General features: G+C 43.6%; 1 long non-coding RNA gene across 1 annotated transcript in view; it reads right to left on the bottom strand.

The window, feature by feature from the left end:
* Window positions 1-1,996: 1,996 nt before the first annotated feature.
* Window positions 1,997-26,653, bottom strand: part of LOC309372693 — a 40,843-nt gene continuing 16,186 nt past the window's right edge. Inside the window, exons 2-3 of the long non-coding RNA XR_014169622.1 lie at window positions 4,869-5,021; window positions 1,997-3,335 (exon numbers count right to left, since the gene is read on the bottom strand). This is a non-coding gene — a long non-coding RNA (uncharacterized lncRNA). The remainder of the gene's footprint in view (window positions 3,336-4,868; window positions 5,022-26,653) is intronic.

The following is a 26,653-nucleotide window of genomic DNA, read 5'->3' as shown; positions in this document are numbered from 1 at the left end:
AAAGATGCATAAAAAGAACATAATAAATGGCTGTGGCTTTTCCTTATAGGAAAATGCAGTGATGGGGGAAACTCTCCATTTATCAGCCTATTATCCATTAAAGGCACTGGAGTCTCCCCCACTCTAGTGACACCCCATTAGACTAATATGGGTAATAGCCTTCATGCCCCGTTGAATTTTTTTAAAAGGGCAACTTCATTGTGCACTACAGTAGAAGTGACCAGCCTTGAACAAGAACAAAGACCCCCCAGGATCATGGAAATTTGTTGTTGTTGCCACTTCTTGTGTAGCTTCCTAGCACAGGGAGTTATTCCCTGTGCCTGATATGTGATGATGAGTGAGGAAAGGTCAGTATTTACTTTTCTCTCTCTCTCTCTCTCTCTCATAGCTGAGTAAGATTGTCTTCCATAAACATGGTTTTAACAGTGGGTCTGTAAGTGATTGTGGAGGCCAGTTCTGGATCCATACATCCTTCCACAGTGGGGACATTGGTTTCCGGGGAGGAGTTGGTCATGGTGAGGGTTTGTCAAGCGTGTCTTCCTCTTAGCACGTTTCTCCCTTTCGTTCTGAGTTTGAGCATCTTCAAAGCCCATGACACCTTCGGTAAAGGCTGTTCTCCAATTGGAACGTTCACAGGCCAGCTATGAATCTGTATAAAGAAGACCAAAGTCCTTAACAGTCTTTGTATGGTATTGTTATATCTTTGTGGGGTTTCCTGGCTCCCTTTCTAATTTCTGGACTCTGCTTCTAATTTCTGGGTGCCAGAGGTAGAATCTTGCATGTTAAAATATCAGCCAGTCTGGCTTCCTGGTGTAGTAATCACCTGAGAGATGGGCCATTAAAATAACACAAAAGGGATGGGTGATGGCCAATTAAGAAAGCCATCAGCAAAGCTAAGGCTGTACCAGCTGGGAAATGTCAGTGTTTGTAAAAAGCAAAAAAAAGAAGGAAAGGGTTCTGACCTCCCTTTGTCTCCTCAGCCTGGTCCTCGGACCCTTTGTGGCACAAAAGAGTCCACGAGAATATCCTTGCAGAGTTTTATTCTTAAAAGTCTTTGTGCAAAAGCGACTGAACAACTATACACACCAACACTAACTAACTAACTAACCAACCAACCCAGACACCAGCCTCAGCACAAACTAACATTTTTCACTTTATATATACAACCTGCTGCAGGCCGCTGAGTCATGCTGACCCAGCTGTATTCGCATTAAAGAAACAGTGGCCATTTTAGCCGTGACAGGAAATGGGTGAAGCCCTCCCTGAGGTCAGAGTTAAGTAGAAGAAAGCCCAGTAGTAGAGTTTTCAGGGGTAGAGGGCATAGCTGTCAACTTACAGATTTGAAAATACGGGACCAGCAGCCAAAATAAGGGACCTGCAGCCTCACCTGTTCCAGGCACTCCAGTCTTCCTGTCCTCCTGCAGTCTGGTCAAACTCATGCTGGGTAGCTTCGAGAACACTGTCCAACCAACTTTGTAACCAGAGGTTCAACTGAATAGAATCTGAATCACATGCACCACAAGGCGTATGCAGCCTCAACTTAAGATGGCTCCCCGGCCTGGCTTTGCACTGCAAAGTTTGCAGCAGCACGTGCAACAAAATGGCGTCCAGAATTCAAAAACCTCCTCAGCTTGCATTAATTAGCCACACAAAAGGCATGCAAGCTCCAACCCCCAGTCGTTCTTAGACTTCTTATTGGGTGAGCAACACAGCCAAGCAACACAGTTGGAGCCTCCCTCCTCCCTGGCTGGCAGGGAGGGAAGGAGAGGAGCTTCTTCCTTTGAAATTTAAGGGACATCATTTAAGGGACATCCATCAATAAGGGACAGCAGCGGGACATGGCGCTGGAATAAGGGACTGTCCCTTCAAATAAGGGACACTTGACAGCCATCCTAGGTTCAGGTTGTATATTTGTGTAAATAAACCATATATCATAAAGACACCACAGTCTTTGTTGTGTCTCATTTCCAAAGGAAACACAAAACCTGAGTAGCTGTGGTAATCCTAGCACACCTCATGAAACCAGAGAGACAATGGTATCTTGAACTCTGTGATATTAAGTATTTTTTTAAAAAAAAAGAACACACAGTAAAGTTCCTCTGAAATCTTATTCTTGCAACATTTAAGCAGTTCTAAAAGGAAGCTGTTCTGCTTTCCAGTAACGCTAAAGTAAGAATTGTTGCAGGTCTCAGTATTTGAATCAGAGGTTCAAATCTCAGAATGGGCAGGAGGTAAAAATATATATATGGACAGGAATTCCTGAATGACACATACAACAGGAGCTTTTAAAGTATGGTGTTTCTTTATTGCTCAAGAAAGGAAGCTAATTTGCAGGAGGGGAGGGAGACATCAATTCAACCACATGATTGCAATTATGGAGTGACTGAAGCTTAACCACATGGTCACATTGACTGTGTGGGAACCTTTACTCACACAAGCATCACCCAGAAATCCGGATGGTGTATCACCTGATTGTGCCCAGCTCTGAATCCCAATGTTGCTCAGTTACCAGCTATAACGATAGGAGCCCCTGGCCATATGGTACTAATGAGTTGTGCTCCAGACATATGGCTGCAATGGGGAAAGATATGAATCATCTCTAAGTGCTAGTTGACTGTTAAAGGGGGTGGGTGGGAGAGTATACACCCTTGACTACTCCACAAACATAATTTGTTTTAATTAATTTTGCTACAAGCTTTTCAGCATTTGGAATCCACTAGAGGGAATAATGTGTTTTAAGCTTGATAATGCTGAGTTTTAATAGGGCCAGTGCAGTTCCATCTGGAGAAAAATGGTTGACAGCCACATCTGTGACTATGTGGACTGTGGCGGTTTTTTGTTAGAGACCATGACGTGCAATGGAAAGTGTGTTTTCAAAAATAACATGAAAGAGGTGTCATAATGACAATGATGTGTATTTCAAAAAAGCAAGCATCATTATTTGTAAGGAATAAATTAATGAAACAGAAGGAAAGCTAAGCCAGTATTTAGAAGCTGGAGAGAGAGAAAGTCTCATTTACAGGTAATCTACCCCATTATATTTTTAAAGAGTTGGTGGTGGCATCAGTCTTTCTCAGGAGACAATGGAAGAATGCACCTTCAGGGGTGAAGTCAAACCTGACTTTCGGTCTCCAGGCACTGAGGTCATCCACAAGACATTCCCACATGGTGGGTTTGATGTTGCAAGCCCTCGTGTCTCATTTGCAGACATCTTTGTAACACAGAGTCGGTCTGCCCATGGGCCTGGTGCCGGAAGCCAGCTACCCGTAGAGCACGTCCTTGGAGACCCTGCCATCTTCCATTCTGTGGACATGACCAAGTCAGCATAGTTGTCACTGAGAGAAGAATGTGAACATGCTGAGAATGTGGGCTTGGGAGAGCACATCTTTGAGACTCTGTAAAAACAACTTCTCAGGGCAGCATGCAACAGAACTAAAAACAAATTTAAAGTACCTACAATAAAGCAGATTAACAGTAAAACATAAGAATTTGAAGATTCCTTTTACACTGCATTACCTGCAGTTATAGAACTGTGGCCCTTTGATCACCATTCTAAATTTTAAATAGTGGGGAGGAAAAAGCTGTATGGAAGAATACCACCCCAAATTTGGTCATGTGAAATTACAATGCATAACACCTATGATTTTCTAAGTTAACTGAATTGCTAACAGATTTTTTTTCCTGGAAGCAAATAACAGGGGCATGAGCACTAAGCTTCCACTAGATTCTGCTGGTTTTCCAGAAGTGGCTTTTAGACCATTTGAATAATCACATAATATTTGAAATTTAACAGGTAACAAACATTGGGAAGTTGGAATATTGTGCTGTCTATAGAAAGTGTGCGATCTGCTTTCCATTTGGACCACAGCCTCCAACAAAATTGACTTTTGTCTGATTTATATGACCACTAGGTTCCTGCTGCCCACTATGAATTCCTGCATATGCCAACTCTCACATGTGCAGCATGTGCAGCTGTTAAATTTTTAAGCCTACATACGTGACTTGCGGGGGGGAGGGGAACTATGTTGTTGTTTTATGACAAAAAAGGTGGTGAAGATTAGAGTGAGAGACAAATTTTTTAATTTATATTTGATGGTTGTGATGGGTGCATACAACCAGGCAATGGGTAAGGAATTTATATGTGCAGCAATTCAGATAGCCATCTGAGAGTCACAGAATTTCTCGGTTTTTTCAAAATAAGATGAACACTGAATTGATAGAAAGTGGAACAACTTCTCCCTCCTCTGAATTAATCATTCCTATTTTTTGAGATTTTTGCAATCAAATAATCTCACCCAACCTGCCTCACAGCCTTCCCATTTAACAATCAACTTCTTTATATTGGGCAATACAAGCTAAGTGAAGTTTACTTGTCCCATAATACCCACTGCCACATTCTGATATATTTTGCAAATTGTAAAGCAGCACTTTAAAAAGGTTTAATTTTCAAGGCAATTGGTTTGATGGATGAGCTCATCTGCAATACCTAAGAATCAACCATAATAAAATTACAGAAGATGGATTGTAAAACTGGTCAGATAAGAAGCCAGGCATAAGCAGCTAGGATAGTTAAGCACGGAGCTTGGGTATTTCTGTTGGTGTTATTCTGGTTTTTGTTGTATATATTCAGAACCTAGATTCTCTTATTCATTCTCAATATTCTGTACAGTAGAGAGAAAGAAATATAGGACATGGAATTATTTACAGAAGACTAAACCCAGGAGACAATACAGCGTTACCCTGCCACAAACATATGCGTCCGCTGATGAAGCAGGAAGCTTCTTGGTATCCCTGATTATCTGCTTGCAAAAGTATGTTTTCTTTTTAAGCAAAGCAGATTTATTTTCTTCCTTACGTCTTATACTTACAAAAATTGACATCTACATCTATCAACGTAGAGAAGAGAGCTTCATTTCCACTCCAGTGCACTGTTCTTCACACTATGGAAAATCCTTGCAGCCACTGCAGAAGAGTCAGACTGTTATCTGTACATGAAGCTGGAATCAATCTTGCCCCCCCCCCTCTTAAAAACAAAAAAAAGCCTCGGCTTTCCAAGACAAATTAATTCTGACATCTTAATTATAAGCTCAGCAGAAAGGTTGGTGCGAGATTCATGAGCATTGAAGATTATCATTATATTGTCATTATTTGCTAATGACTGCAAGTGACTCCAGCACAGAATGGCAATTTATAACCATAAAAAAACTCTGGAAATGCATATTATATTCTATTTGTTCCAAAGGAGTTCTTTTGCTATTATGCTGATAACAAATAACAGAAGCGACAATACTGCTTTGACATTGTTGCTTTACAGGCATGAAACACATTTTTGTTGTGGCAGCAGTCTAGAAAATATCTGTCAAGTGCTTGGTTATTTTTATACCAAATTGTAAATAGGGCATATTTTTGAGAACCATATTAAGGAGACATCTCTCATTGCAGAGCTACTTCTCACTTGACACAAACAGGTCTTAGCATCTGCATGAAACCAATGTCTGAGGCCATGATCTGGACCTAAGTGCTCAAGGCATTACCTTTCAAAAATACGCTGAGGGTATTGCTAGCCATAGACTTTATGTGGCAGACACAGGTGGAAGTCATTGCCAGAGGCCTCACAGTTGTTTCCCACTTAGGAGGTCACTGGAGCAAATAGGCACATTTAAGTTAGCAATCCCTGCAAAAAAGGACTGTTACTCCACAGATGGCTTGTGTGGACACCAAAAGGAGATCCCACCACGTAGCTATGAAAGAAATGAGGAGGGCAGGCAGCAATGGAACAGGATTCAAACACTCTGCTCAAAGGCAACGTGGGCCAAATGTGGACTTCTCCAGCATTATTTCACATTAAGGATGCAGCCAAAAGAGATGTGGCAGATTAACCAGATATAGAGATGGATTACGGAGCAATGAAAGATCATGGAAAGCAGTTAGAAGTCTGTTGTTACTATTATGCTCCCTCCATGCTTCTTCCCAGTAGATGGGCCTACAGGTAAAGAAAAAAATCCTCTGGAAGATGAGCCATTTGGTGAGCACTCCAGGTGAGAGTGTATACGCTCATTGGAAAGGAGTACATGGCTGGAGGCTGTACTAATGAGACAAGTTTACAGAGGTGGAGGCAGTTGCACTTACAAAATGATGCACAAACTGGTGACTAAATGCATGGAAGGCCTGTGCTATGTGGCTGATATCCAATTGAGTAATGCTAAGTTCAGACCTCTTTATTGCAGTGGGTATGCTCAGCTTATGACTAATATTAGATATCACCTTGAGTTGTCAACTGTTCTTTGAAAGAGGGAATTGGAGTAGGTGCGTTTTTTGTAATCTAATGAGGGAGAGATGCTGCACCCATTGAAATTCCTTCTTCTTCACAGTTATTAATGGCACAAGAAGACAAGTTATATTTGTATGTAGCTACTTTAACAGTCTCCTGCCCACCTAGCAGTTCAAAAGCATGTCAAAGTGCAAGTAGATAAATAGGTACCGCTCTGGCGGGAAGGTGAACGGCATTTCCGTGCACTGCTCTGGTTCGCCAGAAGCGAGTTAGTCATGCTGGCCACATGACCCGGAAGCTGTACGCCGGCTCCCTCAGCCAATAAAGCGAGATGAGAGCCGCAACCGCAGAGTGGGTCACGACTGGACCTAATGGTCAGGGGTCCATTTACCTTTACTTTAACAGTGAATGTATATGTACAGTAATTACTGGAAACTGGAAGCTTGCCACAGTAGGGTTGAGGTTCAAGGGAGAGGAACCTGGTGCCTTCCAGTTATTATTGGACTCCCAATATCAATCAGCCCCAAGCAGCATGCTCCTTGATCAGGGGTGGTGGGAGGTGAGGTCTGGCAGCATCTGGAGGGTCATGGATTGCCCACCCCTTCTCTAGATCACCTGTCTCCAATGCAGCAACCAGGTTCCATATTGCCTTTCCTCTCCCCTTCTGCTGGGACCTGGATGGAAGCAATGCCCATCAGCAGGAATTTTGGCTTGAAGGGGTTAATTCCTGTCAAGTGCTTGTGTTAACTAGGTATTCCAATTCAGCCCTGTAGATCCTTGACTGAAAAGCTATCAGGGCAACAAACATGCTCTCTCATCTTTCTCTACTAATGGGCTCTTCACTGTACTAGCGCACAGTTTTAAAAAATCTGACAGTATCTCTGAAAATAAGCAAAGCATTCCTTTCCTAATTATTCAATGGGCTGCATCAAGTAAACATTAATAATTTAATCAATGTACTTTTGAGCTGCTTTTCTGTGCTGAATTGCGTTAGAACAGCCAGAATACAGAAAGAGCTCCCAAGGGTTATCCTCCAAGCTTTGTATTTAAGAACATGTTTCTTGCAGTGAAGGCCACATCCCAAGAGGCCAGCTCATGACCATTTGACCTCCCTCTTGTGATGGTGCAATACCTCTACGGTAACTATAGTTCACTGAACCTTCCCTTTATCTAGTTCCACAGTAGCAGGAAGAAACAACTTCTTAATCCACTTCTGGGCTGGTCCCCACTGGTAAGTGTCCCAGCGACAACAGTGTGGAATGTGGAACTCTGAAATTCAATAAAGGCCTTAGCAAATGAAGTAGATAATTGCTCTACCAAATAATGACTATGTGGTACAAAGTGTGGGGATATTCTTGGAGCCTTCTGCCTATATATTCTTTAAATCTTATCCTTCAAACAACAACAACAACAAACCCTTTATCAAGGAATATTCTGGGATGCTAATTGAACTGGATAATATTCTATGTTTTGCCCTCTAGATGAGGACAATGATGCATTTAATTGAATGATTAAACACTGAATTATTAATAGAATTAACTGGTCTGAAGGAACTCAACAATGATACATATGCCACACTGCTCACAGACTAAGGACAAGGTGGAAACTAAGGTCATATTCCATCATGTTAGCAGAGAAGAACAGCGTTAGTAAGACTGAACAATTTCATAAGAAGATCTAAACTGAGAGTAAGTAGTGACTTAAGAGTGAGGTTCAAATGTCATCTTTTCTTAAAAATTCACCAGGTAGACTAGGATAGACACGAGTCTCTTAGTCCCTCATCACATGGTGATATCAGCAGTTTGCTTTACCTGACTGTTACATGGACTTCGAAGGCCTAATTCTCAATGAAATAGTAAACTTATAGTCTGGGTTGTACCACTATTGGTGGACAAAGGCTCACATGACTGAATACAGATATAGAAAGATAGATAGATGATAGATAACCAGCATGTCTAGGTTAGAGATTCATGTTCTAGCCTAGTCAATGTAGTATCTTTCAGATGTGCTGGATACCATCTCCTATCAGCCCAAGCGAGCATGGCCAATAGCCAAGAATAATGAGAGCTGGAGTTCGACAAACTCTGGAAGCAACACACTCTGCTCAATTTAAGGCTAGACCACTGTAAAGCACTATAGATGGAGTTCGCCATTAAAGGCAACCCAGAAGGTTCTATTGATGCAAAATGTGGCAGTAAGGGTTTTGACCGGAGCCAGGTGATCAGATCATGCTACACAAACCTTGTTCCAGCTACATTAGTTGCTTAATTTGCTTCCAGGTTCAATTCAAGGTCCTTGCTGTTGGGACTGTTAAAGCTGTAAAAGTTTGAGTCTACAGTATCTCAAGAATTGCCTCCCACTCTCTTGCTGTTTCATCTTGTCAGTTGCTAAAAAGTGGGCTGGGAGGAGAAGGGTACTACTTATGGGCTGTTGGTGGAAGTCGAAGCATATTTGTCAATGAGTCCCATGTCCTTGTGTTTCTCTGCATTAGTTCCATGTGTGTGCAATTCTAAATGTGTGCTTGCTATATTTGTGAGTGGGAGCAGCTGCCTCTTACTCATTTTTCACCTGAACAGTACCAGAACTGAAAATCTGTCTTCAGTGTCTGGAACAACTTTTGACCTAGGCAGTCAAAGTACACTTTACCCTTCTCTGTTATTTCATTCATTTGTGTTGGGGCTCACGTTCAAACAGATCAGAAGCAGAGAATAGAGAGACACAGCTGGTAGAGAAGGGAGTAGATTGGTTAGATCACAGTTTCTGTCTCTTCTTGTTGTTGGCTCACCTAGAGGACTTGTGATGCTCTGCCTGGAAGCCTAGGTCTGTGGTCAAAGAAAGAAGAACTGCATCAACAGGTGGAAGTCTGAAAGTGGCCAGTTGACAGCTGGGAAGGGCAGAGCAGAGAGGAGAATGGAGAGGGGGCCTGCAGTGCTGCTTCAGTGGCCCACACCAGCAACTGGATTCTTTCTGTGTGCCTTGCACGGCCACTCGGAGGAGCAGAGGAGCAGCTCACAGAGTATGTGGAGGGACTGGTGGGTTCCTTGCTACTCCAAGCCAGAGTGGAGAGGCACAATTTTTGTGCATATGCTCTCCGGGCCTGGGCCCTTGGCGGGGGTCAAGTTGGCCAACCCCTAGGTACTCCCCTGCTCAGATGTAAAGTGATTAAATGCAAATGACAACAGGACTCATTTATCTACCATTAATAGCTGTGAAGAAATAAAAGAAACTTGCATCTTATGGTGTCACAGTGGTGCAAGTTTCAGAAAAGCTGGGCCTCCCAAAATGTTCTGTTCCACAAACTGTTGGTATTTGACCCCCACCCCCTATTGTGATGGGTTACCCTGAGTGTGTAATCTGTAATTGCTGCAGACATGCACATGGTGACTAGAATGCATGAAGATATGTTGAGTGGGACATAGAATCATAGAATTGTAGTTCTAGAAGTCGCCCTGAGGGTAAAGCATCCATGACAGATGACCATCCAAACTCTGCTTAAAAACCTCCAAGGGAGGAGAGTTCACCACCTTCCGAGGGAATCCATTTCACTGTCAAACAGCTCTTACTGTCAGAATTGGTAATAGTTCAGAAAAGAGCAGTGAATATATATTTCAAGGTTGTTTAATATAAAAGCCATTTTCACTGCAGTTGAAAATGTAAAAATCATTAAAGTAATGGAATGTTGCTAGCTATGTTCTATAGTTATTCCTCTTGGTATCAATTATCCCAGTCACACAATTTCCTATAAAGGTACATGATTAAAATGCCGTTGTTGTTGTTGTTATTATTATTTATTTCATTTCACCCTAGATAGCAATAAAAGTACTAAGAGCTGTATTCAAGTAGCTTATTCATTTGCAAGCTTGATAATAACAGGTAGGAAAGCAAAATAAACTTTGCATGATAAACATTTGAGAGCCGTGGGAATTGTCACCCTGTTTCCTTCCTGATTTTTTTTTATTTTTGAGCAAGTAGGATTACTGTTTGGTTCTGTGGCATAATCATCAGCCCAAAAGCCAATGTTTCCTGGTTCTGGAAGGATTTTTTTTCCTTCTTCAAATTATTGTCTTTCATCAGAGTAGATTTCCTTGATATATGTAAATGCAATTGGAACAAACCATTTTGACCTGATCATCAATACACTTGGAGGATAAATTTGTTCATACTATGGAGTGTGTGTTTTAACAGTAAAGTGTAAGACTTTGCTTAATTGTGGTTCATAAGAGGGTAAGAAGAGCCCTGCTGTATCAGACTATAAAGGGCCACAAAGTTCAGCATACTGTTCTCACAGTGGCCTAACAGATGTGTATAGAAGCCGACCAACAGGATGTGAGTCCAACTGCACTGCCGCCCTAGTGTTCTGCGGTGCAGGGGTGGGGGGTGGGATTTGGTGCTTTGGACTTCAAAGTAGGCAGCAGGCACTGCTAGAGGGAGGGGGTCCTCCCTTTCCTTTCAAAGGCATGTTGCTCTCTACTACATGCTCAGCCAAATTGAGTAGCTTCAGGTGCACAAGAAAGCTCCCTGCAGAGAGCTGTCTCACACACCTGGATCAAGCAGGATTGCCCTCCTGTTGCACTGACTGATGGGGAAGGAATCCTGCTTAGCACTGCAGGCTGCCTTGACATGCTTTGCAAAAGCACTTTTTTAAACAGCTTGCACTTCTCCTTTAAGGCAGTGGGCCAACGGCAGCAGGGTGGTGTTGGAGACTCTTCTGAATGCCCAGTTGCATTTTTTTTTTTTACCCCAGAGACCTCACTGATGATGGTGTTAGCAACAAAAAGATAAACATAAAAGCAGGCAACGTTTTGGGGTAGATGGAGAGGCTTAAGGCCCTCCTCATTCCCCAGACTGATATTTTGATGAGCATCTAGCAGCTGAGGTTGGAACCTGTATGCATCTCTGTGCATGTGAGACTGTGGGCTGATTTTATGTCCAACAAGGGCAGTCCTCAGAACTGCACTAGGTGCTGCCAACCTTGCACCAAGCCCTGGATCAGGTTACATCTGGGGATGAGGCATCAAGATGTGCCTGCAATGAGCCTGAAATGTGGCTGTCCACACCCAGAGTCCAAGTGTCTTATTTGCCAACCCAGGAAGTGCCCAGCTACAAACAAGGATTCACCAGGAGTAGAGGTCTCAAAAATAAGACCCTCCTCTCAGAGAAACCTCTGGAGAGATGGGTGTTGACAGGAACCAGATGAAGTTGGGTGGTAGTTCCAGCAGCTCTAGCTCAACCCCCTCCCCAAGTGCTGGCCTGGAAGAGCTACTGGAACAATGTCTATGTCCCAGTCACTTGCCTACTATTAGATCTCCTGTCTATGACAAACCTGGCCATGGGCTGCTCTGACCTTGTCTGACTCTTTGCAGTGGACTCTGCTTGCTTGGACCTTGGACTTGCCTTGGATACTGCTATGGTTTCTGCCCCATTGGTGTTGCTGCTGCTAAGCTTCATGTTTACTCAGGAGCCCAGTAAGAACAGGACAGGTGGCTACACCCACTGCTGGCATGTGAACTCTCTCTCCCCCCCGAAGTTGAATATGAAGCCGAAAACTGTTTTCTATCTGCCCTACAATCTATTGCAACATGCAGGGATTGCATGGCAGACTTGTATGGGTTCTTTTGCCGAGAGTGGCGCATGGGTTCCCGAAAGGTAGAAAATTTTGAAAAACACTGCCTTAGGACATGCATGTTCTACTGCAAGAAGCAGCTGTCAGGTTCAGATACTGGCTGCAGCTTGAAAATACTTTGAAACCAACAAAATAACTCAGAGGAAATTACAAACAGCACCATAAAAAAAACCCTGCCACTTCTAAATGTTTGTTCCTCAGCATAAGAGGAGGCATATACCGCTACTCATTGGAGGGGATAGAACTTAACATTCATCCTATTACATTGCTATGGAATAAATAGTTTCAGCAATACAAGTGGGTGTTGGTTGCAAATTAACAATTGATTAAATATAAAACACTTTCTCCTAATAAAATGGAATAGCTAATTGATGTATTTTCAGCCGCTTTTTATCTTCTCAGCTCCATTTCAAACCCTTGCTTTGGTTTGCTCTTCTTGAAAGACTAGCAATTATTTTGCAGCAATAAAAAAAAAATCAATTGGCAAATTAGAACCATAGTTTGCCTTCAATCCTTCAGTGTTTCTATTCTCTGCCAACTGGAACCGCTCATTTGGAAGGGCTGAACAGATATTGAAATTTCTCCCCTTCGTCACTGGCTTCAATATATGCAGTTCATGGCAATGGGAAAGTGGTGACTCTTTGAAGAGGCTTATTGCAGGGTTCTCCCCTATATACAGTGGTACCTCGGGTTAAGAACTTAATTCGTTCTGGAGGTCTGTTCTTAACCTGAAACTATTTTTAACCTGAAGCAGCACTTTAGCTAATGGGGCCTCCCGCTGCTGCCGTGCCGCTGCTGCTCGATTTCTGTTTCCATCCTGAAGCAAAGTTCTTAACCTGAGGTACTATTTCTGGGTTAGCGAAGTCTGTAAGCTGAAGTGTCTGTAACCTGAGGTACCACTGTACATGAGAAATTTCAATGATTTCTTGATTCATATATGGACAATGTGTGGGCATATTTTACTATCTGCAATGTGCCCAAAGAGAACCAAGGACTCCTTGTATTCAAAGACAATCTTTTTATGTGAACTAGTCCAAAGAACTTCAGAGATAATAACAGGTTCAAATCTTTAAAGAATGAATAGTAATGATTATCAATCAAGATATGAGAATATATTGAAATAACGTGGAAGTCTTTTTTCTCTGGGACAGAAGACAGGGACAGCAGTATTTCTGCTCCCAAGTTCAAAGGACCCTCAAAACCATCGGTGGGCTCCAGAGGCCATGACCCTCACTTATAGATTTGATAGAGAAGAAACCTCACACCAACATATTCTCCATATTCTTTTTGTCCATAAGAGAAATGTGGTTTGGGCCATACAAGATCTAAACTTCATAAAAAAGAGACACTTTCATGCAGATATGCATCAGCAGGAGACTATCCATTTGACAGAGTCATGCTTTTTCAGATCTATTTTATATGTTTGCCTAAGACCAGGGTCTTTTATATGTTTGCCTAAGACCAGCCCTCAGACTAATTTCATGCAGCCCTCACTCATTTTAAAAGTGCTCTGTAAGTTATCAAAGCAGCCCCTAGCAAGAGGGCTGAACTTCCTTCCCACCGTGGCCTGCTGGGAAGAGAAGAGAGCGAGACGGGGATGGCTGAAAGCGAGAGAGAGAAAAGCTGCAACCCCATCCACTTGTGGCTGTGACCCTGCTTTGGACCTGTCCACTGGCAGCATGTGGTCCCTGACAGTTTATCCCCAAGGGAATGCTACCCTTGACAGAGACAAGTTAGCCATTTCTACCTAAGACCAATCTACTGCTTGATCCCAAATCTTGCTGCAAAATCTGGTCCATAGACCAGTGGTTCTCAAAGGGTGTAGCAGGAGAGGATGGCAAGTGTGGTGGGAAGATTCAAGGACAGTCAAAGAAACATTTAAACATGTCAGTGTAGCGTAGTAGAATATCATCATTTATTTATTTTGCCGAAAATGGAAATCTGAGAGCAAGAGCACCAGGTGATACTGAAGACAATGCTAGCTGTAATCTAGAATCGCTGTTTGAACTGAGTGCTGGAGAGGATTCATCTAATTCAACACCAGTAGCAGGCCCCAGCAAACTGTCCCCCCAAAAAAGTTTAGTCAAGAATATGTGGATAGCTATCTGAGTTTTGGTTTCACATGGACTGGAGATGAAAATGTCCCTCAATCTATGTGTTTGATCTGTGGTAAGGAGCTTTTCCAATTCCAATATGTCCCCAAACAAGATGAAAAGACGTCTTGTTGTCAAACATGGAAATCTGGCAAACAATAATGTTCAATATTTTGAAAGGCTTTGGAAGAGCAGAAATGCCAACGGTCATATTTTGAAATGCTATTAAGTCTCAGATAAGATGCAAATTATATCTTACCAAGCGGCTGAATTGATTGCTTAACAGACAAAGCCACATACAATAGCTGAAAAATTGATTAAGCCTGCCTGCAGCTTGATTGTGAAAATGTTGTTTGGTGGTGATGCTGAGTGACAAGTTATGGATATTCGTTTGTCTGATTACATAATTCACAGAAGAATAGTTATATATCAGCTAATATTGAGGTCTGTTTCCGAAACGAAGTGTGCTGGTCCTGAGGGTTATCTGTGCAGCGAGGTCCAAGTCCAGTCCGAGGTCGAGGGTGCGGAATGGAGGCTGTCTGTTAAAGCTGTAGCGGGGTCCAAGGCAGGGAGTCGGGTGGGGTCAGGAACTCTGGCAGTAGAGCAGGGCAGGGTGCAGGCAGGAACAGGCTACCAACAATGTTGCTCCCGCAACCTGGGACTGGGGCTGACTGGCTTTTATCTGCCCCGAGGCATAGGGCGGCCCCGGTCCACAAGTGACTCACCTCTCCTGGCCTGGAGGCGAGCACTCCTCCTGCAGGAACTTAGTTCCCTCCGCCTCTCTGCCCTGAGCCTCTGCAGCTCAGGAGAGGCTGGAGGGTTACCGGACCCAGAGGCAACCTCCTCTTCCCCTGATGGGGCTGAGAGTGGAGCACCTGCAGGCAATGGGTCCTCCATCACCTCAGGGGCCAGAGCAGACTCAGCTGGTGCCTACACCTGAGGATCCAGCACAAGTGAGGAGCCTTTAGGCTCAGGCCCCAGCTCCGGCTCAGCTGGTTCTGGAGGCGGGGACTCCTGTGCAAGCTGGGATTCTTCAGGTTCAGCCTCTGAGTCCGAATCCCAGGCCATCACATGAAGAAAAATTCTAAATTTGCCATTTAAGTTGATGAAGCTACCGACTTTAGTGGAAAAGCACAGTTGATTGCCTATGTCAGATTTATCCACAATGATGAAAGAATTACACAATTTCTACTTTGCAACAAACAAGTAAAACACACCAGAGGACAATATATTTTCTAAACTGTGTCTGAGGGTTGTTTTTTTGTGTGTTTCCTGGGATTCTTGTATTGGAATCTGTACGGATGAAGTGCCATGTATGACAGGCAATGTGAGAGGCTTGGTGGCACTCATCAAACAGAAAAATCCAGATGTAATATCAACTCACTGTTTTTTTACACAGAGAGTCATTAATCTCTAAGACCCTTGAAGCTGATTTGAAGTTGGTTCTCGATCAGACTGTGTTCCCTGAATTTCATCTAAGTAAAGCCACTAAAAACATGCAACTCTGAAAAGAAATGGAATCAAAGTATCAATGCCCAATCCTGCACTCTGAGGTTCACTGGCTGCCCCACAGAAATGTTTTAAATCAGATGTTGGAACTGAAGAACGAATAAAGAGAGTTTTTGGAACAAGAAGAGAATACGTTGTACCACCGACTGGGTGACAATGACTGGCATGCAAAGCTGGCATATTTGGCCAATATCTTTACCTGGTTGGATGAGCTCTTGCAGGGCTGCAAGGACAATATTCTCACAGATACAGACAAACCATAGCTGTCAACTTTCAGATTTGAAAATAAGGGATCAGCAGCCTCGAAAATAAGGGATCAGCAGCCTCACCTGTCCCGGGGACAGTCTACGGGGTATCGAACAATCCGGGATAGCAGCGGGAAGCAGCAGGAAATGGCGCTGGAATAAGGGAATTTCCCACAAAAAAGGGGAAGGTTGACAGCTATGAGACAAACTGCATTTTTAAAAAGCTTCAGCTCTGGTGTAGAAGAGCGATGCAACATAACCTCGAAATGTTCCCACTGGTAAAAAGTTTTAAGACGAGCAATGAATTGTATGGCCTCATACAGGAACATATTGCAACACCAGTAGGAAAGAGTGATCATTACTTCTAATTGTTGTCTACATAAAATTTTGACTGGGTTGGGGACCCCATTGCGAATTGCAGCTGTTCAGGACTGACATTGAATGAGGAGGAGGAAATGTTCTGCATTTTGAGTGATTGCACCTTGAAAATGAAACACGGGAGTATGCCACTGAACTCTTTTTGGCTATACAATCAGAAGCAGTATCTATGCCTCTCTTCAAGAGCATTGACTATTGTTCTGCAGTTCTCCGTGGCATATTGTTGTGAACAGGGATTTTCAACTCTGACAAATATGAAAGATAAGAAAAGAGACTTTTTGTGTTGATGAGGAAATGATGAGCAAAAGCAAGCTCACACCTCTCATTGAGTTTGAATACATACTTAAGGTACATATATAAGAGGCTCATTTATCGTTAGATTTTGGGAAGGATTCATGTTCTTATGTAGCTGCATTGTTTTATAGTATACTTTCTGGATGTCCTATGATCGTACTACAAAATAGTTGTGTTCCGTGTTCTAAATTAAGCAGTGCTATGAGTTGTTTCTTCTTCTTTTATTCTGAAAGTGTGTCCGGGGGGGGGGGGAGTTTGAGAACCACTGCCAGAGACTTCTATGAAGGAAAATTGTATAAGTCCAAATGTACAAAGTTATTCAGAATCTTCATCTTCTGGATTTTAATTTTTGGGATTGTCCAGTTTGTTTCACTGGCTTCACTGAATTTCTGATATTTGGCATATATTCAGATGCCCCTCTTGTAATATACATCGGACTGACCTGCGCTGTAACTTTTGTGAAAGTGCTATGATAGCCATGCACATATATGTCCTGTTTATTTCATTTAGTTTAATGAAATGTGTGAAACGTAAAGGTAAAGGTACCCCTGCCCGTACGGGCCAGTCGTGTCCGACTCTGGGGTTGTGTGCTCATCTCGCTTAAGAGGCCGGGAACCAGTGCTGTCCGAAGACACTTCCGGGTCACGTGGCCAGCGTGACGAAGCTGCTCTGGCGAGCCAGCACCAGTGCAGCGCACAGAAACGCCGTTACCTTCCCGCTATAAAGCGGTACCTATTTATCTACTTGCACTTAAGGGTGCTTTCGAACTGCTAGGTGGGCAGGACCTGGGACCGAACAACGGGAGCGCACCCCGCCGCGGGGATTCGAACCACCGACCATGCGATCGGCAAGTCCTAGGCACTGAGGTTTTACCCACAGCGCCACCCGTGTCCCTGTGTGAAATGTAATAATGTGCAAAGCAGCTGCCAACATGGTGCCTTCCAGATGTTGTCCAATTCCAAACTCCAGCAGCCTCAGCCTGCTTGTCCAGTGGTTGGGGATGACAGGAGGAGTAATCTATCAATACATGGAATGCATCACATTGGCTGCTCCTGTTGAAAGCTTTTGCCCACATATTTTCTTGACAATCGGAATGAATTCTAGGCAGGGACGTTAAGGAACTAGAACACGTGGCCTCCCATAGGGACCGTGTAGTGGATTACAGCTCTTGGGAAGAAATGAGCATTTACTTAAAGGTTCACATGATCCATTCCTAATCTCTGTGAATATGACAACGAAACCTGACAAGTCTGCCGAAGACTCCTTGAATCCCATTAATGATGTAAAACCAGTGACATGGCTCAACTGCTTAAAATGCAAGCCAGCTTCAGGTAGATACTGCTGGAAAATAGGCCATCACTGAGAAGGAAGCTGGAAAAGAGGATTTTAGGAAATGATGATCAGAGACCGGAAAATATAAGCATTCCTATTTAGTGTATTATTCATGTATTCAAACCTGAAATTGGCAGGCTTGTCCTTTAGTTTCTAGAGGTCTTTTGTCAGAGGCAGGGACAGAGCTATCTTCGTTTAATACATATATGACCACCACACCATTAGTCTGCAATGCAAATGAGATTGGAACTAATGATGGAAAAGATTGGGTTCACAGGGTTGATTTGTTTGTTTGTTTGTTTGTTTTGCTTTTGTGAACAGGAAGATTAAAAGAATACCAAGTTCAGAAGATCCATGCAAATAACGATAACTGTAGCCTTTATGCCATGTCCATGCAAATAACGATAACTGTAGCCTTTATGCCATGATTAGGCAAAATGAAAGCTCTCCAGCTACGTTTTCCCCTTAAAGAGACAATGAGACATATTGCTTTGAAAATGTTAAGTGCAAAGAAAGACATTGACTCCTGCTGCAACCACTCTATGATGGCTTGCATCTGAGACTCTGCTGTCAGCTTCTCCCAGCTTTTATTGATGCAATATTGACAGAGGACAGAGGCGCAGTTAGGGGATGGCGAAACCAGCCCCCACTGGGGGCCCAGGTCCAAGAAGGGGCGCAAAATCACCCCAGAAATCTGTCTCCAGTTATATATATAAGGTTATGAGTTTAGACAAGAGCTGGGAGCTGAGCAGTAGGAGAAATGGCAAGGCAGTATGAAGGCAGACAGCTGGAGACAATGGATTGTATGACATATATATGTGTGGTCACGTGACGCCACTGTAGTGGTAAGATTAAATGCAAGAAATGTTATGCGGGGGGGAGGGGGGGAGATCTGTATAACTCTTTGCCAACAGCACAAGGGACCCTAGGTACACATCTGACAAAGGATTGATCCAGTTCCTGAAAATGCATCTTTTAAAAGGCTTGATTCTCAAAGTTGGACTAAAATACCTGCACCCATATTACTGAGAAGATGAGAAGGGGCACTGAACTGCTACAATGAAAGTTTACAGCTGTATGGTAGAAAGGACTTATATTACTAAGGAAAAACACCTGCAGAAGGAAGAGAAGTGCTGGCAGATTGAACCATGGCTAATGAGATTAAATTGATGAAAAGCATATATTAACACAGGAGATCAAGAAAGCTGTAAGAGTTAAAACGTGGGGAATGTTTTGGCAAGGTAGCTGCAGAATTGTCTATACCCTAGGCAGTAAATATTCATAAGCAGGCAAGGTAAGGCATTCATGCATATTTAATCATTATGATCCTTGCTACAGCGTGTGTCATGGCCTGTGAGGGAACAGATTGCTTGCTGGGACTCTTCCCTCTGCAATACACAGTCTTAGGATTTGCCTAGAGTAAGGCAAGGACAAATATTTATTTATTACATTTAGATCCCACCATTCCTCCCAAAGGAGCCCTGGGCAGCAAACAAAATGTGATCAAACATCTTTAGAACAATACCAATACAGATGCAGACAGGGAAAGATCTCAACCTTAAAGTAGGTGCTGAAAAGACAACAGTGATGGTTGCTGTCTAAATATTCAAGGGGAAGAAATTCCAAAAGGTAGGTGCCCAATTCCTACATTGTATGGAACAGACTTCCTGAGGAGGCCCTGAACCTGATTGTGTAGTGAATGATTGCGTACATAAGGGGTGAGATCATAGAATCATAGAGTTGGAAGAGACCACAAGGGCCATCGAGTCCAACCCCCTGCCAAGCAGGAAACACCATCAGAGCACTCCTGACATATGGTTGTCAAGCCTCTGCTTAAAGACCTCCAAAGAAGGAGACTCCACCACACTCCTTGGAGACTCCACCACACTCCTTGGATGATCTTTCAGGTTTCCTGGTTCCAAGATATATAGCACTTTATGCAGCAAAAACCAGCACCTTGAACTTAACCTGGTTGCTAATTGGCAGACATTTCAAGTATTTCAACAGTGAGGGTAGTGTGTTGGTGGTATCTTGCCCCACTGAGCAGTCAAGTTGCCACATTGTGCACTAACTGCAGCTTCTGGACCAACTGCAAGGGCAGCCCCACATAAAGCACATTGTATTAATTCAGGGTGGAGGCTACCAGCACACAGGTTATCCTGGTCCAGAAATGACTGTAGCTGCTCTACCAGTCAAAGCTGGTTGAAGGCACTCCTTAGCCACAGAAGTTACTTGGGGCTCTGGCGAGAAAGATGGATGCAGGAACATCCTCATGCTATGAACCTGCTCTTTCAAGGGAAGTATGACTAGTTGTCACACACATTCACAACTTTATTAACAACTTGTAAATGCCAGCTGCAATAAATTTCCACAAAATATGCAACCACAAACTAAACATGGAAGTTTAGAACAAGAACTTCTATAATATGAATTGAGAGGAGCAGGTGCATAAATTATAACCAAAAAGGAAGGTAAGAGGTGTAAAATAGGTGGGGAGATACCATTTAAGAGCACAGTTTATACTGTTATAGCAGGCATCCCCAAACTTGGCCCTCCAGCTGTTTTGGGACTACAACTCCCATCATCCCTAGCTAATAGGAACAGTGGTCAGGGATGATGGGAACTGTAGTCCCAAAACAGCTGGAGGCCCGAGTCTGGGGATGCCTGCATAGGAACGTTCAGCTTTTCAAGTTTTACAAAATGAACTTTCGATATGATGAAAGGTTTTGTGTAACATGAAGTCTGTGCCACATTTTAGGAAAGATACTAACAATTTGGAACAGGTTCAGAAGAATGCAGAAAGCTGGGAATGTGGAAGCAAGTCTTCAAAGAACTGGGGTGTCAGGGACCAGGAGTCAGATGCCTCTTCATTGGGTAATGGAGGCTAGGGCTCCAAAGCTGATGGGGAAGGGCACCAGAAATAGTGCTGTGAGGTGGTCAGGGTAGTGCTTGCCTAAAAGCCTGAGCATGTGGCATTTCCTTCCTCTGACTTAGAGAAGAAGAGAAGAAGAGTTTGGATTTGATATCCCGCCTTTCACTCCCCTTCAGGAGTCTCAAAGCGGCTAACATTCTCCTTTCCCTTCCTCCCCCACAACAAACACTCTGTGAGGTGAGTGGGGCTGAGAGACTTCACAGAAGTGTGACTGGCCCAAGGTCACCCAGCAGCTGCATGTGGAGGAGCGGAGACTCAAACCCGGTTCCCCAGATTACAAGAATACCGCTCTTAACCACTACACCACACTGACTTAGGGACTCCAGAAGAGCCAGGAAGACCTGAAACTTCCTACTCTGCTGCCATAGGAGGTTCCTGGGGAAAGGTGGGCTCCTTTAAGTAAATAAGCAACACAGGTGCTGCTAGCAATTAGGCTGCACCTGCTGCTGCTATATAAGAGCTCAGTTTCCACTTCTTCCTTGCTGTGGCAATTTCCTGGAGCTCTCGCAGAACCTTACTTTTTCTCTCGGTTCTGTCTTCCCTTACAATCAGTTTGAGACTTTCTAGCTGTGCCGCAAAGCAACACATGAGTATGTTTAGCTTGAAGAAGAGAAAATGGGAGGCATTTTTCAAATCGCTGAAGGGCTCTCTTGCAGAGGTCTGAGCTGGCTGCTCCAAGTTCAGACTGCATGGCACTAACAAGCCACTATTGAGTTCCTATACTGATAATTTAGTAGCTCTCACCACTATAACTAAGCCAAGTTTTACTTCTTGTGCAGCTTTATGGAAAAGCACATGAATCTGACCTTCAGAGAGTTTGTAAGTAAACTGGTTTTAACTTACCAAATTTGTGGTATTTTTCTATACTAGGGGAAGAGGGGCATATTTTAAAGGTCTAACAGTCTGTATTTCTGTGCGTATCTTGTGATTTAAATTCTCTGCTGAAGTTAGTGAGTACTTGCCCCAACCTTGGATCTTAACACCCAGGAATTCTCCTTTTATACCTATTTTTTTCCTTGTCACCAACAGTTTTCTTCTTTTGTGTTCTAATGGATGCAAATAAGTTGTGACAGAGCTTGCTCTTGCAATGGTTTTCCTCACTTTCATGTGTTCATAGAAGCATTATAGTTTATTCCTTTCAAAGAACAAAGTGAAGCAGTTTCTGTGCCTCCTGCAATCCAGAAGTCCCCTGCCAACCTTAAATGGTGTGATTTTTGTAGGGGGCAGGATAGCCATGTCCAGATCATGGGAGGTATCCTGTACTTTCTACTGCACTCTAGTAAGTAGGGATGGAGGAGAAAATTCTGTTTGGTTTGAGTCAAACAGCAGGGAAATAGCTCAGTTGGTTAAAGTGTGTTGTTAATGCCAAGGTTGCGGGTTTGATCCCTGTATGGGACTGCTACATATTCCTGAATTGCAGGGGGTTGGACTAGATGATCCTTATGGTCCCTTCCAACTCTATGATTCTATGAATCCACACTTCCCAGAACAATGTGCAAACTGCAAAACATCCATCATTAGAAATACGCACTTCTACAGGAGATTTTGCAATGCAGTTAGTTTTAAGGTTTAAAAGAACCTGTCCAAATTGCATATATCGGAGGGAAGTTTGCATACAATTGTATATTTTAATGAAAATGACATACGGAAATGCATGTTTATGCGCTGGGGAAATTGCTTGTAAAAATGGGTACAGGCAGCATTCTGTACAAATGTGTATTTTACAAAGCACAAAATACTGATAGTTTTTTTGGTTAAGATTTTTGTTTTTAAAAAATGCAAATTGGTGCAGAAATGTGGAGAACTGAAGGATAAAAAAGGAGGAACAGAGAGAAACCGAAATTGACATATTCATCAATCCCTAGCAGTAGATGCATATTTTCTTATCTGAACACTGCAGAGATAAAGGAAAGCTGCAAGTGGTAGAATTTTCCCTTCTGTGCAGCTGTTAAAACTACAGCCCGCTTCATCTTTTTTGGAAATCCCACGAAAGACGTTTAAACAAAGCAGACACAGATTGTACTCATGTCCAAAGGAAAATAATACAAAGAGAGATGAGAACAAACAAAAACACAATGTCAAGGTGAAGTGAGGCGACTGGCAGCACAGAGATGCCTGGAGTGGAAATGTATGTGGATTATCGGTGGGCAAAGTCAACTTGTAGATTAGTTGCTTAACACAGTACTGGCTGTGTGAGATGAATAAAGGTTCTTTTATTTGGTGAGAGAGTATCTAGAAGATTTCTCCTGGAAGGAGGTGAATGGGTGGGGAAGGAGCTGCATGCTAACTCATTTACTTTTCTGGCTACAGACCTTCTTTAAGCAAGGGTCTTATTGGCTTATTTCTAGTATCCTGAGACTGCAGATGGTGACTGCCCATCAGACATGAGGATTTTGTTCTTTGCTGAAATCCTTAGGATTTTGTTGTTGCCTGTTGGAAGCAGATAAAGGGTCACCAAACAACCGGAACTTCAAGTACTAACTGAACTGCATTTCTTTTGGTTAAAATTAAATGTATAAATGTACTTGAGGCCAGTCCATGGTTGCATTACAGGGGGCAGAGTGACCCAATCCCCATACTTTTTGGGATTATCCACTTTGATGATGGTTTTATAAGGGGTGCAGAAGGACCATTATTTGGCTAAACTGGAGGGAATCGGAGCTTATGGATTTCATTAATACCCTGCCTACCTCTTGCTCTTTAATTAAAGCACTGCCCACATTTATTTGTGTATTTTTCAGGATTGACCAGTAACCTTGCCTGGCACCATCACTTTCAAAAATGTTTGGTTCATCGTTTTTCAAAAAACTCACATATCTCGGGCTATAGTTGGGTTTCTGCTTCATTCATTTTGACAAGCCATTTAATTCCTCCTTTTAAGCTGTGGCATAGCACATGCCCCAACAACAAGTCAAAGCCTCACTGTTAGGGAGATGTCAAACAGTCACTGCAATTTCTATTATCTGACTCCGCATGGTGAACACTACTGAAACTGGCAAAGTGGCTCAGGAGAGCTTACAGATTTATTGACTGAACTGTTTATGATTACAACAGTTTACAAGATGACAGGATACTTAAAAGAACATTGTTATATTGTCTGAAAGAGGCTGATATTACTCATTTGGAATTGATACTGTACTTGTTAATCACTGTGAAAGTATGCAAAACTTCATATTGGATACAAATGTGTCTGATTGGTTTAAGAAGCTAATGAGCCGTAGAACTTAAAACTGACGTCTGGGATCCGGCTCAGGTACAAAAACATTGAGTATTGGGTAATGTTTGCAATGTGCCGGAACAACAAACTTCAAGACAATATTTTTACCATAGGATATAAATTCATTCATATATTTAACTAAAGGCTACTAAAAAATATTGTTTCCCCAAGTTCGAACAGTCTATTGGCTGCACACCAGCAGCATAATCATATGGGTTGGGGGTAGACAGTATGCTTGAGTCTCTGACCCCTAAGTATGGGTTGTTAAGGTAACAAAGGAGGGCCAGAGGGCAAATAGGTGGGTCCCCCTTCCTTGGCTGGTTGGTGGTTGGAAAAATGAGTTGAGGTGTGTGAGTAAGAAGCTAGAAGCAGACTGCAGGCTGGGCAACTGAGAAAGAGCCATGCCAGACTTCTGCTTGAATCCAAGGCTGTGCCTATGGGAGAAGCAAGCCCCCCTTTGGGTGCTAATGCTGTGAGCATTGCTGCACTGCTGTCCTACTTGCAGGCATCTATAGGAAGCTATGTGGCCACTGTGAGAATAGGACACTAGCCAAGATGGACCTTGGGTGTGACCAAGCAGGGTGGGTCTGATGTTTATGGGCACTAACCCAGTGGTTCATAATGAGCTAAGTGCTGCAGACTCCCTGTTTTTCAAAAGCCAATCCATGGGCGCCTTTTCAAAATTTTGATATCTCTGTAGTAAGTTTGTTAGGTGAATGGTGCCTCAGACCTCCTGGGTGGTTTGCATGGAGCCCCTAGGGTCCGTGGACCATCAGTTGGGAACCACTGCCCTAACCCATTGGCTCTCTGCTAAGGTCCAGTTTTGGATTGAATCGCACATGTCGGTTTGCATGGGGTGGGGAACCCCTCCCATTGCACCTATAAAGGTCTATGCTTTATGAGGCTCTATGCTTTATGAGGATCTCAGTACTTCAAGGGCCACCTCTTGCTACATGAACTGACCCTAGACCTTGTGATCAACAGCTGACTCCCTTCTCATCCTTTGGTAGGTAGCAACACAAGACCAGGCCTTTCAAGTAGTGGCCCTCAACTTGTGGAATGCTCTCCCCAGGGAGGCATGTCTAGTACCTTTTTTATCTATTTTTAGGTACCAGGCAAAGATTTTTATTTTTACCCAGGCTTTTGGCCCTTAATTTGAATGGCAGCAAGGGGAGGCAGGTGGTGCTGTGGTCTAAACCACTGAGCCTCTTGGGCTTGCCGATCAGAAGGTTGATGGTTTGAATTGCCATGACTGAGTGAGCTCCTGTTGCTCTGTCCTAGCTCCTGCCAACCTAGCAGTTTGAAAGCATGCCAGTGAAAGTAGATAAATAGGTACCAATGCAGTGGGAAGGTAAACAGCGTTTCCGTGTGCTCTGGTTTCCGTCACGGTGTTCTGTTGCACCAGAAGTGGTTTAGTCATGCTGGCCACATGTCCAGGAAAGCTGTCTGTGGACAAATGCTGGCTCCCTTGGCCTGAAAGCGAGATGAGCGCCACACCCCATAGTCGCCTTTGACTGGACTTAACCATCCAGGGGTCCTACCTTTACCTGAATGGTGGCATTGTGGCTTCTGTAAGTCCTGTCTTGTATCTACTTCACTTCTGACAGTTTCTAAGGTGCAGGAACTCCATCACTAGTAAATCTTGCAGAATGACTGCTTTAGGCAGTCCCAGTATTCTTAGTCTTTTTTCTCCCTGTGCCTCTCCCTCCATAGGATGCTTCCTGTGCATTAAGAAGTAAACAAGTTGGAGAGGAAGGGGTAGACAAATTGCCTTTCTTTTGCAATGAGTGGTATGTGTATCACCCCTCCCCCCCACAGTGTGCCTGTTATACTCAAACTTGTATTTCAAGTTTTTGTAGGTCCTGAGGAATACATGTTTAATCTAAAAAACCAAAAGCTGTATACATAGTACTGGCTGAAAGCACAGCTAGTGACCGCTCCCCGCTTAAAACGGGGGGCGCCCTTTGCGTGGACGCGTGCAGCCCCTAGATCTGGAGCGGCTCCAACAGCATAGGCTAGGCTTTGCCTTCCCTCAGGTGGGATACCTGGAGGTCTCCGCCTACCTCAGTCAGTTCTCCAATCCCACCTGGGGAAGGGTTGCCAAGGAGACCAGGCCAGGTAGGGGAGGGATTACCTGCCCACACAAAGGAGGGAGGATCTTACTTGGGAATTCTCACTTGGCTCCAGAGCTTCTCCCACCCTACCCACCCTCAGTCAATGTCTTATGTTGCAGGTTAATTTTCCTCACAGGTTTTGCAGGTTAACTTTTCTTCACAGGTATGCGGGCGCTGCTACGTTAAGGTCGCTGTTAAAGGGCCGGAAAGGAATTTCCCTGCATTGGCAGGTTTCACCTTTCCCGTAGCAAAACGTCACAAGTTTGGCGGTATCAGGCCTTGGGCGGAATCCTTTTGTCCATCTTCCTCTTTGCGGCGGCGATACCAGGGTTCCCCGTTAAAGGGGTTTCTGAAGGGAGGCTTTGACCGTACGCCGGAAGGTCGTCATTGCTCTCCCCTGCGGCGGCGGCGTTACGGGGGCGGCTATCTCTGCTTGAACATATGTTCTCCAGAGCCGGCCCACCCCCCACACACACACTGGATAACCCTGATGCTCCCTAGGTCCCTGGCTGGGGACTGGGGAGGGAGAACACCCAATGCCTGAGCCAAGGTCTACCCACATTTGAAATTTAATAAAGTTGTGGCCAATTTAATCCCATAGCACGTTGTCTTGAGTCGTTATTCCACATGACGGGGGGACCGCGC

Source organism: Podarcis melisellensis, assembly GCF_964234715.1.
Source record: "Podarcis melisellensis genome assembly, chromosome: 6".
Lineage (NCBI taxonomy): Eukaryota > Metazoa > Chordata > Lepidosauria > Squamata > Lacertidae > Podarcis > Podarcis melisellensis.
The sequence above is the reverse complement of the archived record's forward strand: the minus strand, read 5'-3'. Positions and strand labels throughout refer to the sequence as shown.